General features: G+C 48.7%; 1 protein-coding gene across 3 annotated transcripts in view; it reads right to left on the bottom strand.

Moving 5' to 3' along the window:
• LOC111157499 (transcription factor 20) overlaps positions 1-14724 on the bottom strand; it is a 104088-nt gene extending 89364 nt beyond the window's left edge. For all 3 annotated transcript variants that reach the window (XM_022518944.1, XM_022518945.1, XM_022518943.1), the window contains exon 1: positions 14676-14724. The gene's annotated coding sequence lies outside the window, so the exon portion shown is untranslated. The remainder of the gene's footprint in view (positions 1-14675) is intronic.
• Positions 14725-15029: the final 305 nt, after the last annotated feature.

Here is a 15029-nt window from a genome sequence, read left to right as displayed (position 1 = left end):
GAAGCTTCTGCAGCAGATGCATGTGGACTGGTATCAAATATTAAGAATACTGGCAAAAAAAGGTAAGTAGAGATGATGCTTGGTCTGTTGAGAAGGATTCCATAAATATGTAATCCCAGCTACAATCGTTGGAAGTCACTTCCAATTCTCCCTCTTTCTAGGTAAGTAGGGTTTTTTTTTTTTTTTTTTTTTGGTTGGTTTTTAAGTTATTTTATTTTTTTAAAAGATTTTATTCATTCGACAGAGAGAGAGACGGGGGGAACACGAGTGGGAGGAGAGGGAGAAGCAGGCTCTGTTCTCTGCTGAGCAGGGAGCCCCATGAGGGGGCTTGATCCCAGGACCCTAGGATCACGACCTGAGCCAAAGGCAGATGCTCCACGGACTGAGACACCCAGGGGTCCCTAAAAGTTTTTATTTTAATTCCAGTTAGTTAACACAGTGTCATATTAGTTTCACGTGTACAATATATCCAATTCTCCTTAGTAACATTTTTAAGGTTTACGTCTTCAACACAGGCATACGAAAAGCCAAAAGAGCACCAACAAAAGAAATCATATTTACATTAAAAGACTGCTGAAATCTTAAAACCTAATATTTTGATTCTGAAAATAAGTCGCTGGGTTTTTTTTAAATCACTAAACCAGCAGACTGAGCTGGCATCCTTTGAAAGCCCAGCAAGGTAAGTTCAATGAGAACAAGCAAGAGATAAACTCACAGGACTCATTAATTCAGAAAGGGATCATGAACAGAGTCCAAGGGAAAAAAGGAACTGAGGCTTCCACGGCATGTTCTCTTGAGAACTGGCAGCAAAATTCATTTATTAAACACACAAAAACTATTTGCTGAGCACTAACTATGTGCCACGCACTCTTCTAGGCACTGGGGAGATGATGAGGAACAGAAAGTCCCTGCCCTCACACAAATGGTGTTCTAACAAGTAGGTCCAGGCAATTCCTGGGCTCCACTCTGCTCCTACAATCCAAACCCAAACTCCTTCCCTTCAGACGGGTCACAGACTTGTTCTACAAGAGTTATCACCCAGTTCATTTAAATTAAACCCAGAACTGCACTGTGTACAGATTAAGGGCACAGGGTCAGCAGTTAGGATGCCTGATACCAAATCCTGGCTCTGCTGCTTTTTAGATGAGACCTTGGGTAAGTTGCTCAACCTCTCTGTTACAGTGTCTTCTTCTTAACAAATGGAGGAAATAGGGGTGCCTGGGGGTCTTAGAAGGTTAAGCATCTGCCTTCAGTTCAGGTTGTGAGCTCTAGGTCCTGGCATCTAGCACCACGGTGGGCTCCCAGCTCAGCAGAGACTCTGCTTTTCCCTCTGCCTCTCCTCTCCGCTCATGCTTTCTCCCCTCTCTCTCCCCCTCCACCCCTCTCAAATGAATAAATAAAATCTTAAAAAATAAATAAAGTAAAAATGGAGATAATAGTACTACCTCATAGGATTTTTTAAGAATTAAGAAAGTTACTTTTCTTCAAGTGTTTGGAACAATATCTGGCACTTAGAATTATTATTTATATAATTTTATTACCTATTATTTAGTACTATTTATTCCAGTTTTTGATAAATAAAAGATCCTCGCCTGTTTTAGAATCAAGTGGGTTGATGCCAAAATTTCCTATAAATCCATTTATTTCAACCAGCTGCTAAATTTTGCAGATCTTTCTCGTGCAGACTGGAGTCTTGATGAGGAAGAGGCACAGATGATCATTTCACCAGCCCTCCCCCCAACTCCCCCGCAACTAGTCCCTCAATATCACACCTCTCTTCCCCAAAATCTTGTTCCATTTATGAGAATCCAGTGCTCTGGCCCAGATCCAAGGCTCACTCTTCACCCACAGCCCCTTCTGACATCCCTTCCCTGTCATTTCCAGGCCCCCTGAAGAGCCTGAGCTTTTCCCTTTAATATGCAACATAGTTGCAGGCCTTGGTTCTTGAAGGACCTTCCCTTGGAGTGCTCCTCCCCGACTCGGCCACTTAGCTGTCTCTCCCAGCCATCCTCCCAGGTGGTGCTCGCATGTCTGTCCCTCCCTCTATGGTGTTCTCCAATACTCTTCCCACACTTAAGCAGAAGTAAAGCCCCCGCCCCCCAATTCTCTCCTGGAACTCAGGCTACCCCTATTTTAGCCTTACAGATCCCACAGAGAGTTTATAAATGTGAATCTTCCCTGTCCGACTCTTATACAACACCGCACTCCAGGGAAAGGGAAGGGGTCTTACTTATTCTGCATTTCTGGTTCCTAGCACGACATGAAGTTAGCAACCTCGGCTGAGGTGAAATGGGAATTTTCATTTTCTCTGATACTTCATTCCTATAGGCCTCCTTTAGCCTTGTGTCCCTTATCTTTAGAGACAGCCCCTTGCTAGCCAATGTAAAAATATTTGCATTTTTTATAAAAAAACAAACACTGAATAAATGCCGCAGGCTGCAAGACCCTTCCATGCGGCAGGTTCACCGACACGGCCCGGGCACGCTGTGCTTGTCGCTGTGGTTTGGCGGGAATCCTGACGGCAGGTTCTTTAGGCCTCTGCCATCGCGTAGGGATTACTGAACACAAGCGAGTCCGTTCCAGGGTCTACAACTCCCCAGGAGAAACTGCTGGCCGTCCTCACGGAGCAGGCGGTTACTGGGTTTGTTCCCCTAAGCAACTACCACCCCACTCGTCTGCTGTTGTTTTCCTTCTCGGGGTTGAGAAAGAGCTGACCGTCACTCTCCAACACATGCTAAGACCCTTGGTAACTTACTGTGTAGAGTACTTCATCAGGTTAAATTAACTCAGTTCTTTGGCTGATATTTTCTCTGAAATTTTTCCCCATTCTTGAACCATTTTCATTATTCTTAGGAACACTCTGCACGTTTTTGTTTTTGTTTTTTTACAACAAATCCAAATTTAACATTACTCTTTTTTAAAAGACTTATCTACTTATTTGAGAAAGAGAGCCCGTGTAGATACGTGCATGCTTGGGAGGAGGTGCTGAGGGTGAGGGAGAGAAATCTGGAGCCGCGGAGCCCTGACACGGGGCTCGATTTCACGACCTGAGCCGAAATCAAGAGTCTCGCTTAACTGACTGAGCCACCCAAGCGTCCCAAATCTGACATTACTTTTAATACCTACCACGTGAAAGAGATCAAGAATTAAGATTAACAAGATATGGAGGCCACCTAAAAATACACAATTCTGTGGTGAGAAAGACACATGCTCTATCAACCGCAATGTACGACATACGTAACTGTAACATATGGGTAAAGATAGAGGAGGAAGATGGGCATTCCAGAGCACAGCCTCACAGGCAAAGCCGGCATTTACTCGCAGTGCACTGACAGGCAAAATGCCAGATGCCGGGGCCATAAAATAAAACAAAACACAGCCTTGACTGCAAGGATCTTACCACCTAGTACAGTGGTGTGCGAAAACATTTTGCAGTTTTTCCAGCAAAAATTTTACACATATACCCAAACGCTAAGAAAGAGATGAGAGGGGGTACCTGGGTGGCTCAGTGGGTTAAAGCCTCTGCCTTTAGCTTAGGTCATGATCCCAGGGTCCTGGGATCGAGCCCCACATCGGGCTCTCTGCTCAGCGGGGAGCCTGCTTCCTCCCCTCTCTCTCTGCCTCTCTGCCTACTTGTGATCTCTGTCTGTGGAGGAAAAAAAAAAAGTCACTGGTCTAATCAATGGGAACGGCAGAGGCATCTGGAGAAGGAGTGGAATCGCCAGACTTAATGCAGGAAAAGCTGAGTCCAAATCACTGGAATCTAGACACTAGACAAAGAACTGTAAAGGTCTGATCAGTTTCTTGAAAAACCCCAGAGCTGGAAAGCTCATCCTAGCCACTTTCTACCCCCTCCATAATTCCTGTTTCCTTAGCAGCTCTAGCTGCTTGCCACAGCAGTTTCCTCGGATCTTTCTTGCGTTCTTCAAGCCTCCAACTCCCCACCTCACTCTTGTCCCTCAGCAGGATCTTCACAGAACACACAGAAAAGCACTGCTTACCTGCCAGCCCTCAGGCCTATGCTTTCCACCCACACATCTGCTTTCCTCCCAGAGGAGTTTTCTCAACCATCTGAACCAACGCCCCTGATCACAGCGGGCCCTGCGGTCTTGGCCCTGCGGTCTTGCGGAAGGCCTCCCCGCCCAGCACGCTCTCCCGCAACTTCAACACAGTCCTGTACTGCTCCTTCCCACTTCCCTTTACACATGTTCAAGGTTCTCACACATTTTAAAAAATGTCTTCTCGGGGTGCCTGGGTGGCTCAGTCGGTTAAGCATCTGCCTTTGGCTCAGGTCATGATCTCAGGGTCCTGGGATCGAGCCCTGTGTCGGGCTCCCTGCACAGCAATGAGTCTGCTTCTCCCTCTCCTTCTGTGATCTCTCTTGCAAACACATAAAATAAAAATCTTTTAGAAAAAAATAAAGAAAAAAAAATAGTCTTCTCTTGACCCCAGATTTTCCCTGCAGCTATTTTTTGAGTAAAAAATTTTAACAGCCAAACTTTAACAAACTTTAACAGCCCAACTTCGGCAGACTTGATCCTGAACTTACTGTCTCCACCTCACTTTCTCATGAACATGCCACAAGTCGGCTTCACCTATCCCCTCCCCTCCCCTCCCCTCCCCACGGACACTTGGACACTTGGCCATGGCCTCTGACTTGGAACACTTTCTGTCCTCGTGCCATGCACTCTGGGTTTCCCTCCAAACCCGCTGGGCTGCACCCCCTGCTCCTGAAACGCTGCCCTGCTCCCTCAAATGTTCGTATTCCTCGGTCTTGTCCTCCGGGTCACTGTCATTCTCAGCAACAGTAACGAGGGGAGGGTTTGAGACGACAAAACCTCCCCAGTGAGGGCTGAACTCTGAAGCTGTCAACGCTGGCGGGAGGCACTCAGCACTCAGGCAGGGAAAAAGCAACCGCTTCTCTCCCTCTCCATAGGCACATCCTTGTCCACTCCCGAGAAAAACCTCATCTATTTCTAGGCCAGACCAAATGTGCTAACCTCCAAGTCTGAGTCTACAGCCCAGTTCCTTCTCCTAAGTGTCACATCTGTGCCTCGAACCCTTGATGCCTTCCCCAAACTTTAGTCCAAAATGAAATTCATCACTTTATACCCCAGCCCAATCACTTTTTCTCCACTACTTTCTATTTCAATGAATGGCACCACCATGACCTAGTTCCCAAGCCGAAGTCCTTACTCTCCTTGGCCCCTTCTGCCTCACAGGGGGACCTCCTGAGCAGGCTCCTCAGGTCGCCACCATGCCCGACGCCTTCACTCAGTCAAGTATGGTCCCGTATGGGCCAAACGCTACTGCAGACACTAGGAATACAGCAATGAACAAGTCAAGCTCAATCTGAGAGGGAGGAGGGGCGCCTGGGGGGCTCAGTCATTAACTGTCTGCCTTCAGCTCAGGTTATGATCTCAGGTCCTGTGATCGAGCCCCGCATCAGGCTCCCTGCTCAGCGGGAGGCCTGCTTCTCTCTCTCTCACTCCCCCTGCTTGTGTTTCCTCTCTCGCTCTCAGTCAAATAAATAGAATCTTAAAAAAGAAAAAAAAAATCTGAGAGGGAGGAGACAGGCAAACAAAGAAAAGACAAAGACAATTTCAGATTTGATCAAAGTTATGAATAAAATAAAGCTGGGTGATGTGATGGGGCATTACTTTAGACAGAGGGTCAGAGAGAACCTCCCAGAAAACTAAACATTTAAAACTGAACCTGAACCACAAACAAGTCTCACACAGATCCGGGAAGTGGAGTGCTCCTGGGAGCGGGAGGAGCCAAGTGTAAAGGTCCTAAGGCAGAAATCAACTTCAGGTATTCAAAGAACAGGGGGACAGTCAACAAGGCTGAAAAGTGTGCGGAATGAGGAGGAGGCCGGGGCAGATGGGCTCAGAGGAAAACAGGGCAGGCGGGCTCTAGCTGGCCACCATGAAAGCCATGGAAAGCTACTCGAGGACTGTGGGAAGACAACTGACATAACCCAATCTGAATTTTTAAAGGTCACTTTAGCTGATAAGTGGAAGAAATGGTTTGGGAGGAGACCAAAAATAGGGGGTTGGAACACCAGTCAGGAGGATACAGTACAGTCCGGATAAGCGGGGACGGTGCCTGAGACGGGAGAAACAAATTTAGGATAGGTTACGGACATCAAGTGAACTTGCTGGGAGATTAAAAGTTGAAAGTGAGGGAGGAAAAAGAGAAATCTAGGACAATTCCTAGGTCATTTGTACGTACAGACAATAAAATTACATGTAGTCTATGATTCAATCAGATTTGATGACTGCCTATCAAGACAGAGTATTTCCTCATTCTAGAAAGTTCTCTCATGTCCTCGCCCTGTCAATCCCCTTCCACCCCAGAAGCAACCACTGATTCAATTTCTGGTATCATAGACCACTTTTGCCTACTCCAGCTCTTGTAAGTGGGATCATCCATTATGTACTTTCTTGTGTCTGGTTTTTCATCCGGCATTAATACCTGGGAGAGTCAATCTTACTACATGTATCAGTAGTTCGCTCCTTTGTATTGCTGAGCGGTCTTCCGCAGCATGAATGCATCTGTTTATCCGTTCTCTCACTGATGGACATCTGGACTATTTAGAGTTTCTAGCTACCATGAATGAAGCTGCTACAAACATTCTTGTATAAGGCTTATTTGGGAACGTGTATTTTCATTCCTCTTGGACAGATACCTAGAAACAGAACTGCTGGGTCACAGGGTAGACAGACATTCAGCTTTTTTTTTTTTTTTTTTTTTTTTTTTAGATTTATTTATTTGTTTGAGAGAGAAGGAGAGAGGGAGGGTGGGAGAGCGAGACAGAATCCAAGCAGACTCCACGCTCAGTGTGGAGCCTGACAGAGGGCTCGATCCCATGACCCTGAGACCGTGGCCTAAGCCGAAACCAACAGTCACACCCCTAACCAAGTGCACCACCCAGGCACCCCATTCATTCAGCTCTTGAAGAAACTTCCAGTTTTCCAAAGTGGTAGCATCATTTTACACTTTACATCATTTGCATCTTTGTAGATGGACTCTACGGACACTTTCCCTCCTTACCCCATCATCTCCTTTGCTGCCTGTCTCATGCTACTCATTCATTCAACAAATATCCTGAAGGATAAGAAAAAGGCTGGGCTGGCCAGAGTGCTTGAGGCTGAGGAAGTAGCATATGAAGAAGTCCCTGAGGTGGGAAAGAGCTGGGTGCCTTCAGGAGACTTTCGAGAAAGGGAATGTGGCTGGAGGACGGTAAGCAAAGGCAGCAGGAAGGGCAGTCAGAGAGGCGGGCAGGGCCCAGGGTCCTGAGGGCCTGAGAAACGACTGTCTTCCAAGCACTATGAGAAACCATAAAAAGATTTTAAGTGGAGAAGAGACAGGCAACTCTTGGCCACTCCGGGCGAAGTAGAGGAGAGACAGACAGGAGGAGAAATGGAGAGGCCATGCTGAGAGGCAATCACCGTGTGCCAGGTATGAGATGATGGTGGCGCAGAGGGCAGTGGCAGGAGAATGGGCAGACTCCAGTCACAGCACAGAAACGGCACTGACAATGACTTGGTGATGGATGACATGTAGAGGAAGGGGACAGAGAGGGAGGATGCTAATCTGGGAAGCTTCCTGGCTAGTAAAGCCACTCACGGAGAAGGGGACAGATGAAGGAGAAAGAACTTTCAAGGGGTATCTATTCAGTTTTGGACTCACGAAGCTCAAGCTACTGGTGACGGATGCACGCGGTGGCGTCACGCAGGAGCCGGGAAGCCGGAGAGATCCGGCTGAAGTTACCAGTGTGGGGCTCGTCAGCTCACAGACAGTCACGAAAGCCTGGGGATGTCCGAGAGCACCGGGGAGAGTACACGACAATACGAGGGTCCAGGCAACACCTACGGTCCAGCAGGAGTGGAGTGAGCTGCAGAGGTGGGAAGGGAGAGCTGAGGGACAAGCGGGTCGAAGAGGAAGTAAATGATCCTCCTCTGAGAAGACGCTTGTGACCTGCCTTTTTCTTTTCTTTAAGATTTTAAAAATTTATTATTAGAGAGAGAGGGTGACTGAGCATGAGTCAGGGGAGGGGCAGAGGGAGAGAGAGACTCTCAAGCAGACTCCCCGCCAAGTGCAGAGCCCAACGTGGGGCTCCATCTCACCACCCTGAGATCATGACCTGAGCTGAAATCAAGAGTCAGATGCTGAACTGACTGGGCCACCTGGGTACCCCATGTGACCTTTCCAGTTAGGGTTCCACATCGTGGTAGAGCACCTTGTACTCCCTCATCAGAGCACTTCTGACACCCTGTTTATGTGCCCTTCTCTACTGGGCAGGTACGTGAGACCCCCGAGTGTACTCTAAAACCAACACACTTGGCAGGAACCCACCCCGGTCTAGTCCAGGGTCGTGGTACAGAGCACACAGTGTTGAACGCTAATGTCCTGGACAAGTACCATTTTTTGAGTGTCCCCTAGAGGTAATGCACCCCACTGTATACTTTTCCTGTGTTAGTTCCTCTTCCGAACGGCCCCAAGGAAAGGGCGCTTCCATTTTACAGATGAGGAAACTGTGGCTCAGGCAAAATGTCACTGCCAAAGTGACGGAGCCAGACTGTGGCCAGACATCCTCCTTCACACACGCTCTGCTGCCTCCATGAAGTGCCCGTCTTGTGGCTTCTTCACAGCAGGACTGTCCTCTCACAGTCCTGCCAAAGACATACAAAAGCTGTCCCCAGGTCAGTGGCCCACCAGAGCTCTAAGTCAGGGAAATGCTCCGGGACGCAGCTCTGCTCGCCAGGACTCCTTGCTCTTGCCACAGTGAACTGTCTCCAGACTCCCCAAGTGACGTTTCGTACTTAGGCTGCTTCAGAAGGCAGAAGAGAAATCTTCCACAAAACCAAGGTCTGGAGGTGAAAACACGGGACTCTTATGGCTTAACTCTTGAATTTTAGAACTCAGCCCCATTTCAGAAATTTCCCCCTGTACCTAAAGGGCCTTACTCTAACTTCACAACTAATGCTGAATGTGGCATGTGTTCCAGACCAAGACATGATCAGAACGGGATTATGTCTCCATCATGGGGCCTGAGAAACCAACACTACAGATCTGTGTGAAAAGTAACAATGGTATAATATTCTTTTCCATACTCTGATTTTCAGATTAACATGCTGCCTCTGCTCTGACTACTACTACTACTACTACTACTACTTCTTCTTCTTTTTTTTTTTTTTTTTTTTTGAGAAAGCAAGGAGAGAGAATGTGAGGTGGGGGAGGGGGGGAATCTCAAGCAGGCCCCACACCCAGCGTGGAGCCGGACACAGGGCTCGATCTCACAACCCTGAGATCATGACCTGAGCTGAAATCATGAGTCAGACGCTTAGCCGGCTGAGCCACCCAGATGCCCATGCCCTGACTTCTTCAGACTCGAAATATATGGGCTTTTTCAAACTGAGTGGGTACATTAGTACTCAGAGACTTCCTTTCGTTTTCCACTCAGGAGCAACTATTAATTGTCAATCTTCTGGTGACAGCATGGGCTACGGTGGAAAGAAAACCCGCCTCGCGGGCAAAGAGCGGAGTCCTGGCCTTGACTCCGTCAGCATAAAGCTGCCTGAATCTGGAAGTCACCACTCTCCTCAGCAGCTCTCCCGAGTTGTAAAGCCAAAGGGCTAGCCACACTAGCTGATTTCTAAGATTTCTTTCAGCTCTCTACAGAACTCTATAACCAGAGAGCACGGACACGGTGAGTAAAGGGATGCGGGATCCAGGAGGATGGCTGGAAAAGGCTGGGAGGATGAACCCTCCAGGCTGTGATTAAACTACCCACCTGACCGGCACTGTTTCTCTCCCTACCAGAGCCCCCTGACTCCGAGCTATCCTTGCTTCCCGCAGCAGCCCCCACAGTTCCACTCAGTCGCTCGGGATCCTCTGTTTGACGCAATGCCTAGCAGAGCGCCCTGCACACAGATGTTACTAATATTTGTTGGTTTCACCTGAAGCTTTAACCAAGTACGATGATTACAACAAAGACACACAAACACAACTGAAGAATGTTTCTAACAACGCCCAGCACTCACCAATATTATAACACATCTCTACTTTTTTTTTTTTTTTAAATCAGAACTACCCTTTATAAGGGGGTAATCGTTTTTTTCTCTTACCGGCTCAGCTCCTTTGAGCCAGGTCCCCAATCACAAAGCATGAAGATATAAACAGAGGAAAGACTTCAACCAACCCACTTCTATTCTTTGGATTAACTTCCCAAGATGCTCAGGGCTAAAGCAAATTACTTACTTTGTTTAATGCCATTTTCATCCATCCCACAGACCAAGTCTGACTGCCCTGCTGGCAGCAAAGGCATCAGAAGACGGAACATCTACTCTCACACAGCATCCCAAGTCACTACCATATTGTTTCTATTCTCATCTCATAGTTATCACTACCTGATATTCTTATTTACTTACTGTTTACAGCCCATCTCCAGGGCAGGTTCCTTTTCTCCCTTGCCCACCACTGCATCACCCATGCTTAGAAAACCGTCTATAAACACCTGCTAATGAAAACCAGAACACGCACAGAGGGCCTCCGTCCACATTCAGGGATGTGATGTGCAAACATGGAAACCACCTTCCCATCAGGCGCTGTGGCACTCAAGTGTCCCAACGAACTTCCACCCTTCCCTACAGAACAGCTTCCACGTGCACACTACAATAAGGATATTTCCCCCTACAGCTGATGTTTTCTCTTTCTTAACTTCCTCACAATGAAGCATCAGATAACAAGCCACAGATACACCAATAAGTCACTTTCTAGTTCATCTTCCTGCTGGGTTGTGCGCATTACCTACAAAGCAAACACAGCTCTAACGCGAAAAGTACTGATTGTGTTTGTCACCATGAGAACCTTTTCACCCACACTGCACACATCATAGGTATTAAGAGGACTTTTAAGCAGCCTAATAATAAAAAAGCTATCCAGTCTAAGTGCAATGTGCCCAAATTACGCCCTATGAAAGCCAAGACTTCATTATATTTCAAATGTGTAACTTTGACGTACAGTTATACTCCAACATAAACAGGGTTTTACGGTTTTGCTTCATTTTGTTACTTTTACCTCCACAAAAAGAAAATGAAGGTAGCAGAGTCAGAAACCCCAGACAGATCTAATGAGCACTAAGGTGCCTTGAACACAAGCAACCTTGAGGAAGAGAACTTAAGCCACACAAGGGACTGTCTTCTGGAAATATATCTTTTCAGTCCCATCTGGTCAAACACAGACCGTGCAGTGCAAACCTGTGTGGCAGCACGGACCGGAAGAGAGACAGCCCCTCATATGATACCATTCTCTGAGCTGATACAAGAAGTTTCTGGCTCAAAGACAGAATGGCAGAATTGGGAATGAAGGAGAAATTTTTTAGATTACATCTCAGGTACACTAGCAAAACTGGCGAGTTATAGGGAAAGTGAAAGTGTATAGAGGTCCCAGGGGTCACTAAACCAGAGTCTGGTCTGGTGGCATAGCTGCAAAAAACATGCTTTCCAGTATTTTGCCCAAGTCCAGATTTCCATTTCACTATAACTTAAGAGAAAAAAAAAATAGGGCACAGCAGGAAGTACAGACTCCAAGGCCAATCTACCACCCGATGATCTGTGCGGTGCGCAGGCAGTGAGCTATAACAGATCTAGTCAGGCTTTGCAGCCACGGTAAGGATGGCCAATCTCTGACCCTCCCTCACTAGCTCTTTGACCTCTCAGGAAAAGGAGAGATCACTTACACCTCTCAGGTCTCTGGGTAGATTCTATAAGACAAATTAAACAACTGGGACAGAACCTAGCATAATGGATTTTAAAAACAACCATAAAAAGCCAGCACAAATATTAGCATTCTTTCCTATCCATATGAAGAAAAAGCTGGACTCACCAGATGTCCAACTTTAATTTCTTGGTCTAAATGGATGTGATTTAAACTACACTCCATTCCATTTTATGAAATTAAAGAAAAAAGTATACCCCTAAGAGATTAGGGAACCTAAAACCCATGTCTCCTAACATCTTACTACCTTAGCAACCTTCTCTCACGTGCACACACGAATCACCTCTAAGTTTTATGATAATCTTTTCCTCGTTATGTTGTAACACAAATACAAACATATGTGAGTGTGAGAACGACTTACGACTTAAATAACCAGGATTTTAAAAATCCCACACCAAACACTAGGTCATAATTCGAATACCCACACAGAATAAATTACTTATTTTGAGAAACTCCCAATTATTACTCTGTGTAGCCATATTAAAGTGTCTGCCTATGTGACAGGCCCCATGTTAACATATGAGAAAAATTACACCAATCCATCTCCAAAGTCAACACTATGAGCACACATCCCCTTGCTGAGACCATTTCTGAAACTGTACAGACTGAATAAAAAAAGTGGCAGAAGACACATTACACCACATTAGGCACACGCCCTCAAAGCATCAACAGTACCAGAAATTTAAGACAGACAAGACCAGAGCTGAGGCTGGTCTAGAAGGGCTAACCAGTCAATAGCATGGCCTAAGGCTCTCACACACCATAAAATCAGTGAAACTAATTGGGGTTCTGCAGCATCTGAGAGGAAGCATTGGCCACCATTATGGAATAAATTGGGGATGCAAACAATTAGTGCACCCTGAGGTGACAGTTAATTCCACCAGCATACCATTTCACAAGAGATATTATGGAATTCCACTTTATCCCTACTCTTGAGAATACTGAAGTTGGAAATTGCAAAAATTAGCCAAATGCCAAATATCCCTTCAACGAATTTTAAATAAGGTCCCTCCACAATTCCCTGCATAAAAAGACCTTGGAATTCTTTGCAGCCAACCAACATACACAGACCCCAATACACTTACATTATCCACACTTCCAAACAGTCAAATGTTCTCTGAAATCTTTCTCCTGGTAACTTTTTTGTACAAAAACAAAAAAACATAAGACATACTCAACACAGACTATAATACAGTATACTTTCTGCGAAGCACAGAACAGTATCTGGGATTTGAGGAAAAACTATGCTAACCAAGTTCAATGCTCTGTTGAAGAAGGAAAAGGCTGGATACTAAAAAGTGGGACAGGATCTTAAAAGCCAGGGGAGAAACATCCTGCATTTCTCAACAAGGCTGCCTCTGTACAAAAGCGCAAGGTAGTAGACCAAAAACAAACAAACAAACAAACATTAAAAAACCAAAACAAACGAGAAAACCTACCCACAAGCCCTGCAGTGTTTGACCTAGAAGGGAGTCCTCATTTAATAGAGAAGGAAACTGGGAGGCTTGAGAGAGTAGGTAACTTGGCAGGGGTTACAGTTTATTTGGGGGCAAACCTGGAAGTAGATTCCTGGTCTCCCAGGTTGGACTTCACAGCAGTTTCCCACTCTACCCACGTAAGATCTACCGCTGCCACCCCATGTAAAATATTTCATAAAAGTCTTCACTGAAGCTGTTAACATAAGGGTCCAATTATCATTCAGAGATCTGCCTGTTAGATAATAGCTTGAAAATTCCATCCATTTTACAGCAGTTACCAGAGTCATCTAATCTCGGGGGGGGGGGGGGCAAAGAGAAAAGGAGGAAAAAGTCCTAATTTTTATCTGTCCCCTAAGGGCAAACGAAAGGGATGCCTACAGACCGGCAGACAGCTCTAGCATCCACAACCACAAAAACAGACAATAACCCCCACCCACAGGCCCAGGAAGGAGACCGCTCAGCGCTCCCCCCCAAAACACACCGAATTCCACTCCCATCGCAGCGCACGGGAGGCATTCCACCTCCAGCCGCTTCCGAGCGAGCTGGCCCAGAGGGGCCGCTCTCCTTCAACCACTCCCCCCGCCCCGAAGGAGACAGGAGCTTCAACCTCAGGCCCCTAAACGGGCGCTCGCTCGCACCCGGGACCACCGGATCCAACACCCGCCCGGCTCACCGCGGCGGGGGAGGAGGAGAAAACCGCACGCAGGAAGTGTGTCCCGCGCACCGCTCCCGGCCCCCCCGCGTCAGGACCTTGCGCCCCGCCAGTCGGTACCTGTCCTCCGCCCCCAACAGGCGAGAAGCTGCCGCGTCCACATGGCTTCAGGTGTTCACATGGCAATAAACGGGCCCCCGTCCCTCCCGCGGCAGGGCGCGCTCCGACTCCGGGCTGCCAGCGCCGCTCCCGCCCCAAGCCCAACCTTCGCCCGCCGGCCTCGCCCCCAGCCGCCACCAAGAGGCGAGCGCCGCGGGACGCCGGGGGCTGCCCGGGGTCCCGGGGTGGGCGGCGCTGACCCCGCGGACCCCTGGGCGCCGCCCGCTCACACCCGCCGCCTTTGCACCCGAGGCCGCGACAAGCAGGTACCTTCCGCCGACACCCTAAGGCTAGGACTGGTGCCAAAATCCTACCGGACTCCCAGGCCAGACCCCTCAGACCCCTCAGCGCCCTAACGCCAGGCCGGGCCCCTTCCCCTCCGCACCCCCAGGCCAGGCCGCTCCTCTCTGCACTCCTGGGTCGGGCCAGGCAGGGACCTTCCCCTCAGCACCCGGTACCCTGGCCTCGGAGTCCAGGGGGCTCAGCACTTCAGGTCGGCCGGGCTAGGACCTCTGCCCCCGGCCCCCGAGGCCGAACACCCCGGCCCGGCCCCGCTTAGCTCTGACCCCTGCCCCTCCCCCTCAAGCCCGGGCGGCGGTTACCTGCAGGGGCCCCCCGCCCGGTCCCTCGGCCTCGGCCGGGGGCGGGAGGGGAGGGAGCGGCGGCGGCGGCAGCGGCGGGCGGCGCGGCGCGAGGTGGGGGTGGGGGAGCCTCTGCCGCCTCCAGCTCCGGCGCCCCGGCCGGCGGCGGGGCGGGCCGGGGCCGTGGCCCCTCGAGCCTCGCTCCGGCCCGCGCGCTCGCTCCCCGGTCAGGCGCGCCTCAGGGCGGGCTCCCCCGGCGGAGGCCGCGGCCGCCTCGCAGGGGCCGAAAGCGGCTCGGCTCGGGGTTTTTTCTCTCCATTCTCCCAACACACAGGAAATAACAGAGCGTCAGGTGACGGCGCGCGGCCAATGGGG

The sequence above is a fragment of the Enhydra lutris genome, unplaced genomic scaffold (genome assembly GCF_002288905.1).
Source record: "Enhydra lutris kenyoni isolate GAN:26980312 unplaced genomic scaffold, ASM228890v2 scaffoldscaffold55, whole genome shotgun sequence".
NCBI lineage: Eukaryota > Metazoa > Chordata > Mammalia > Carnivora > Mustelidae > Enhydra > Enhydra lutris.
The sequence above is the reverse complement of the archived record's forward strand: the minus strand, read 5'-3'. Positions and strand labels throughout refer to the sequence as shown.